The 8,180-nt window shown below is 50.6% G+C and overlaps 1 protein-coding gene across 2 annotated transcripts in view; it reads right to left on the minus strand.

Annotated features, from left to right (window-relative positions):
* Positions 1 to 7,886, minus strand: part of LOC137373991 (serine/threonine-protein kinase PAK 4-like) — a 149,720-nt gene extending 141,834 nt beyond the window's left edge. For both annotated transcript variants that reach the window (XM_068039711.1, XM_068039709.1), the window contains exon 1: positions 7,665 to 7,886. The gene's annotated coding sequence lies outside the window, so the exon portion shown is untranslated. The remainder of the gene's footprint in view (positions 1 to 7,664) is intronic.
* Positions 7,887 to 8,180: the final 294 nt, after the last annotated feature.

The raw sequence follows: 8,180 nt of genomic DNA on the forward strand, positions 1-8,180 counted from the left end.
CTACATACATAGAGAGCTGAATGCTCACACACAAGTTACAATTGCTGAATCAGCTTGCTGCACAGTAATTGACAATTATTCAGGCAACAAGTTGATTGACAGCTAACCGCCACTGCCAGGCAGCTTCTCTTAACTACGTCACACGTCTGGAACACACTGCCTGAAGGGGTGGTAGAGGCAGGTACCCTCACAACATTTAAGAAGTATTTAGATGAGCACTTGAAACGCCATATCATACAAGGGTGCGGGCCAAGTGCTGGAAAACGGGATTAGAATAGATAGGCACTTGATGGCCGGCATGGACACGATGGGCCGAAGAGCCACTCCCAGGGAACCCCTGCAAAGGCAGACACATTCCCAGGGACCCGCTGTAAATACTGACACACTCCCAGGGAACCCCTACAAATACTGACACACACCCAGGGAACCTCTACAAATACTGACACACTCCCAGGGAACCCCTACAAATACTGACACACTCCCAGGGAACCTCTACAAATACTGACACACTCCCAGGGAACCTCTACAAATACTGACACACACCCAGGGAACCCCTACAAATACTGACACACTCCCAGGGAACCTCTACAAATACTGACAAACTCCCAGGGAACCCCTACAAATACTGACACACTCCCAGGGAACCCCTACAAATACTGACACACACCCAGGGAACCTCTACAAATACTGACACACTCCCAGGGAACCTCTACAACTACTGACACACTCCCAGGGAAACTCTACAAATACTGACACACTCCCAGGGAACCTCTACAAATACTGACACACTCCCAGGGAACCTCTACAACTACTGACACACTCCCAGGGAAACTCTACAAATACTGACACACTCCCAGGGAACCTCTACAAATACTGACACACACCCAGGGAACCTCTACAAATACTGACACACTCCCAGGGAACCTCTACAACTACTGACACACTCCCAGGGAAACTCTACAAATACTGACACACTCCCAAGGAACCCCTACAAATACTGACACACTCCCAGGGAACCTCGACAACTACTGACACACTCCCAGGGAAACTCTACAAATACTGACACACTCCCAAGGAACCCCTACAAATACTGACACACTCCCAGGGAACCCCTACAAATACTGACACACTCCCAAGGAACCCCTACAAATACTGACACACTCCCAGGGAACCTCTACAACTACTGACACACTCCCAGGGAAACTCTACAAATACTGACACACTCCCAGGGAACCCCTACAAATACTGACACACTCCCAGAGAACCCCTACAAATACTGACACACTCCCAGGGAAACTCTACAACTACTGACAAACTCCCAGGGAACCCCTACAAATACTGACACATTCCCAGGGTCCCGATGTAAATACTGACACACTCCCAGGGAACCCCTACAAATACTGACACACTCCCAGGGAACCCCTACAAATACTGACACATTACCAGGGTCCCGCTGTAAATACTGACACACTCCCAAGGAACCCCTACAAATACTGACACACTCCCAGGGAACCTCTACAACTACTGACACACTCCCAGGGAAACTCTACAAATACTGACACACTCCCAGGGAACCCCTACAAATACTGACACACTCCCAGGGAACCCCTACAAATACTGACACACTCCCAAGGAACCCCTACAAATACTGACACACTCCCAGGGAACCTCTACAACTACTGACACACTCCCAGGGAAACTCTACAAATACTGACACACTCCCAGGGAACCCCTACAAATACTGACACACTCCCAGAGAACCCCTACAAATACTGACACACTCCCAGGGAAACTCTACAACTACTGACAAACTCCCAGGGAACCCCTACAAATACTGACACATTCCCAGGGTCCCGATGTAAATACTGACACACTCCCAGGGAACCCCTACAAATACTGACACACTCCCAGGGAACCCCTACAAATACTGACACATTACCAGGGTCCCGCTGTAAATACTGACACACTCCCAAGGAACCCCTACAAATACTGACACACTCCCAGGGAACCTCTACAACTACTGACACACTCCCAGGGAAACTCTACAAATACTGACACACTCCCAGGGAACCCCTACAAATACTGACACACTCCCAGGGAAACTCTACAACTACTGACAAACTCCCAGGGAACCCCTACAAATACTGACACATTCCCAGGGTCCCGATGTAAATACTGACACACTCCCAGGGAACCCCTACAAATACTGACACACTCCCAGGGAACCCCTACAAATACTGACACATTACCAGGGTCCCGCTGTAAATACTGACACACTCCCAGGGAACGCCTACAAATACTGACACACTCCCAGGGAACCCCTACAAATACTGACACACTCCCAAGCAACCCCTGCAAATACTGACACACTCCCAGGGAACCTCTACAACTACTGACACATTCCCAGGGTCCCGCTGTAAATACTGACACACTCCCAGGGAACCCCTACAAATACTGACACACTCCCAGGGAACCCCTACAAATACTGACACATTCCCAGGGTCCCGCTGTAAATACTGACACACTCCCAGTGAACCCCTACAAATACTGACACACTCCCAGGGAACCCCTACAAATACTGACACATTCCCAGGGTCCCGCTGTAAATACTGACACACTCCCAGGGAACGCCTACAAATACTGACACACTCCCAGGGAACCCCTACAAATACTGACACACTCCCAGGGAACCCCTACAAATACTGACACACTCCCAGGGAACCCCTACAAATACTGACACATTCCCAGGGTCCCGCTGTAAATACTGACACACTCCCAGGGAACCTCTACAACTACTGACACATTCCCAGGGTCCCGCTGTAAATACTGACACACTCCCAGGGAACCCCTACAAATACTGACACACTCCCAGGGAACCCCTACAAATACTGACACACTCCCAAGGAACCTCTACAAATACTGACACACTCTCAGGGAACCTCTACAAATACTGACACACTCCCAGGGAACCCCTACAAATACTGACACATTCCCAGGGTCCCGCTGTAAATACTGACACACTCCCAGGGAACCCCTACAAATACTGACACACTCCCAGGGAACCCCTACAAATACTGACACATTCCCAGGGTCCCGCTGTAAATACTGACACACTCCCAGGGAACCCCCTACAAATACTGACACATTCCCAGGGATCCCCTGCGTAATACTGACACATTCCCAGGGTCCCGCTGTAAATACTGACACACTCCCAGGGAACCCCCTACAAATACTGACACATTCCCAGGGATCCCCTACAAATACTGACATTCCCAGGGTCCCGCTGTAAATACTGACACACTCCCAGGGAACCCCTACAAATACTGACACATTCCCAGGGTCCCGCTGTAAATACTGACACACTCCCAGGCAACCCCTACAAATACTGACACACTCCCAGGGAACCCCTACAAATACTGACACACTCCCAGGGAACCCCTACAAATACTGACACACTCCCAAGGAACCCCTACAAATACTGACACACTCCCAGGGAACCCCTACAAATACTGACACACTCCCAGGGAACCTCTACAAATACTGACACATTCCCAGGGTCCCGCTGTAAATACTGACACACTCCCAGGGAACCTCTACAAATACTGACACATTCCCAGGGTCCCGCTGTAAATACTGACACATTCCCAGGGAACCCCTACAAATACTGACACATTCCCAGGGAACCTCTACAACTACTGACACACTCCCAGGGAACCCCTACAAATACTGACACATTCCCAGGGAACCTCTACAACTACTGACACACTCCCAGGGAACCCCTACAAATACTGACACATTCCCAGGGAACCCCTACAAATACTGACACACTCCCAGGGAACCCCTACAAATACTGACATTCCCAGGGAACCTCTACAAATACTGACACACTCCCAGGGAACCTCTACAAATACTGACACACTCCCAGGGAACCCCTACAAATACTGACACACTCCCAGGGAACCTCTACAAATACTGACACACTCCCAGGGAACCCCTACAAATACTGACACACTCCCAGGGAACCCCTACAAATACTGACACACTCCCAGGGAACCTCTACAAATACTGACACACTCCCAGGGAACCCCTACAAATACTGACACACTCCCAGGGAACCTCTACAAATACTGACACACTCCCAGGGAACCCCTACAAATACTGACACACTCCCAGGGAACCTCTACAAATACTGACACACTTCCAGGGAACCCCTACAAATACTGACACACTCCCAGGGAACCTCTGCAAATACTGACACACTCCCAGGGAACCCCTACAAATACTTACACATTCCCAGGGTCCCGCTGTAAATACTGACACACTCCCAGGGATCCCCTACAAATACTGACACTCTCCCAGGCAACCCCTACAAATACTGACACACTCCCAGGGAACCTCTACAAATACTGACACATACCCAGGGTCCCGCTGTAAATACTGACACACTCCCAGGCAACCCCTACAAATACTGACACACTCCCAGGGAACCCCTACAAATATTGACACATTCCTAGGGAACCCCTACAAATACTAACACATTCCCAGGGACCCCAGGTAAATACTGACACACTCCCAGGGAACCCCTACAAATACTGACACACTCCCAGGGAACCCCTACAAATACTTACACATTCCGAGGGACCCGCTGTAAATGCTGACACACTCCCAGGGACTCCTTTTAAATACTCACACACTCCCAGAGACCCCTGCGAAATATTGACACTCCCAGGGACCCCTGCTAAATACTGACACACTCCCAGAGAACCCCTGTAAATACTCACACACTCCCAGAGACCCCTGCTAAATATTGACACTCCCAGGGACCCCTGCTAAATACTGACACACTCCCAGAGAAGCCCTGTAAATACTAACACACTCCCAGGGACCCCTTGTGAATACCGACACACTCCCAGGACCCCCTGTAAATACTGACACACTCCTGGTGAGCCCTGTAAGTACTGACACCATCCCCAGGACCCCCTGTAAATATTGTCACACTCCCAGGTACCCCCGCTAATTACTAACACACTCCCAGGGACCCCCGGTAAATACTTACACACTCCCAGGGACCCCCTCTGAATACCGACACACTCCCAGGAACCCCCTGTAAATAATGACCCTCCCAGGGACTCCCGGTGAATACTGACACTCCCAGGGACCCCCTGTAAATACTGACCCTCCCAGGGACTCCCGGTAAATACTCACACACTCCCAGGGACCCCCTACAAATACTGACACACTCCCAGGGAATCCCGGTAAATACTGACACACTCCTGGTGACCCCTGTAAATACTGACACACTCCCAGGGTCCCCCGCTAAATACTGACACACTCCCAGGGACCCCTGCTAAATATTGACACACTCCCAGGGACTCCCGCTAAATACTGACACACTCCTGGTGACCCCCTACAAATACTGGCACACTCCCAAGGAATCCCTGTAAATGCTGACACACTCCCAGGGACTCCTTTTAAATACTCACACACTCCCAGAGACCCCTGCTAAATATTGACACTCCCAGGGACCCCTGCTAAATACTGACACACTCCCAGAGAACCCCTGTAAATACTAACACACTCCCAGGGACCCCTTGTGAATACCGACACACTCCCAGGGACCCCCTGTAAATACTGACACACTCCCAGGAAACCCTTGTAAATACTGACACTCCCAGGGAACCCCTGTAAATATTGACACACTCCCAGGGACCCCCGCTAAATACTGACACACTCCTGGTGACCCCCTACAAATACTGGCACACTCCCAAGGAATCCCTGTAAATACTGACACACTCCCAGGGATCACCTGTAAATACTGACACACTCTCAGGGACCCCCTGTAAATATTGACACACTCCCAGGGACCCCCGCGAAATACTGACACACTCCTGGTGACCCCCTACAAATACTGGCACACTCCCAGGGACCCCCTGTAAATGCAGACATACTCTCAGGACTCCCTGTAAATATTGACACTCCCAGGGACCCCCGCTAAATACTGACACAATCCCAGGGAACCCTTGTAAATACTGACACACTCCCAGGGAGCCCCTATAAATACTGACACACTCCCAGGGACCACCTGTAAATACTGACACACTCCCAGGGAGCCCCTGTAAATACAGACACACTCTCAGGACCCCCTGTAAATATTGACACTCCCAGGGATCACCTGTAAATACTGACACACACCCAGGAAACCCTTGTAAATACTGACACACTCCCAGGGAGCCCCTGTAAATACTGACACACTCCCAGGGAGCCCCTATAAATACTGACACACTCCCGGGGCACCCTGTAAATACAAACACACTCTCCTGGTACCCTTATAAATACTGACCCACTCCTAGGAACCCTCTGTGAATGCAAACACACTCCCTGGGCACCCCTCCTAAATACAAACACACTCCCTGGGGACCCTTGTAATTACCGACACACTCGCAGGGGATCCTGTAACTAATGAAACACTCCCTGGGAATCTCTGTAAATACGGTCACACTCCTGGGCACCTCCAGTAAATACAAACTCACTCTCCTGGGACAACTGTAAATACCAACACACTCCCTGAGGATCCCTGTAAATATGGACACGCTCCCGGTACCTCCAGTAAATACAAACACACTCCCTTGGAACCCCACTAAATACTGACACTCTCGGGGAGCCCTGTAAATACTGAGAAAGCCCGGGGACACCTCTGTAAATACAAACACACTCCCCCAAGACCCCTGTAAATTCTGACACACTCCCAGAGACTCACTGTAAATACTAACACACTCCTCTGGGACCCCTGTAAATACAGACACACACTCGATGACCCCTGTAAATACTGACATCCTCCCCGGGTCCCCTGTAAATACTGATGCACCCGGGGACCCCTGTAAATACTGACACGCACCCGGGGACCCCTGTAAATACTGACATCCTCCCCGGGTCCCCTGTAAATACTGATGCACCCGGGGACCCCTGTAAATACTGACACGCACCCGGGGACCCCTGAAAATACTGACACACTCCCCGGGACACCTGTAAATACTGACACTCTCCTGGGGACCCCCTGTAAATACTACCACACTCCTCTGGGACCCCCTGTAAATACTGACACACTTCCCTGGGACCCCCTGTAAACACCGGTGCACTCCCGGGAACTCCCTGTAAATACTGACACACTCCCCTGGACCCCTGTAAATACTGACACACTCCTCTAGGACCCCAAATCTACTGACACACTCTTGGGGATGCCTGTAAATACCGACACACTCCCTGGGAGCCCCTGTAGATATCGACACACGTGCAGAAAACATGTTTGGAATCACTCTCCTCCCCAGTATCATGATAGCCGAATACAATGGAAGTGTGACTAGCTAGACGGATAGTAACTCCCCCCTACCCCTCTCCTTGCCCAGAGCTTAATGACACAGTCCTTTGTAAAATGGCACCACGAGGGGTGCAGTTACTCCCAGGGATTTCCTGCTTCCTAGCACCAGCCTTCTACTCGAAGCAGACTTCCAGCTCTTTGTCAGACTCCCAAAACCTGCAGCTTGTGTAACTTGCCTGGAACTTCAACCACCCATGACCTATACACTACTCAGACATCCAGCACAAACATTTTCTTTTGAGTGCGTGTATTCATGGGAGGGAGAGAGAGAGAAAGAGAGTTTACTTACCGCTTGACACCTGGCTATGGCAGTGTGCTGCAGGAGTGCATGGCGATCCCTGGATGAAAGCCTCTGACTCACGGCAAGTCACTGCTTGTTTAAACACTCTAGAGTAGGATCCTCCTTGCAGGTGTGAGGCTGTGAGCAACTGGTTCACCAATCAGCAGAGGCTTCTTAGCTAATTCCGTCATATACCTACAAGAAACCCCCTGACGGGACAATCTCAGCTCAAGACCCCCTCACCCAGTTCCCCATAGCTCACCCTTTCCTTCCTCACCTGCCCCCCGCACTGCCTCACCACCCTCTACCACCTACCTTTCTGTTGACTTTTTCTTTTATTTTTACTTTTCTTAAACAGTCAGCTCCAGCACTGAGACAATGGGTCAGACTGAGTATTTGTCCTCCACTCCTTCCTACTGCCTCTTCAGCCCTTGCTACACTGAGGGACACACAAGGCTATTCTTCATTCGCGAGGCCGTGTAGCCAGGACATTCAACTACAGGGGGCATCACCTGATCCCAATCC

This window comes from Heterodontus francisci, chromosome 9, assembly GCF_036365525.1.
Source record: "Heterodontus francisci isolate sHetFra1 chromosome 9, sHetFra1.hap1, whole genome shotgun sequence".
Classification (NCBI taxonomy): domain Eukaryota; kingdom Metazoa; phylum Chordata; class Chondrichthyes; order Heterodontiformes; family Heterodontidae; genus Heterodontus; species Heterodontus francisci.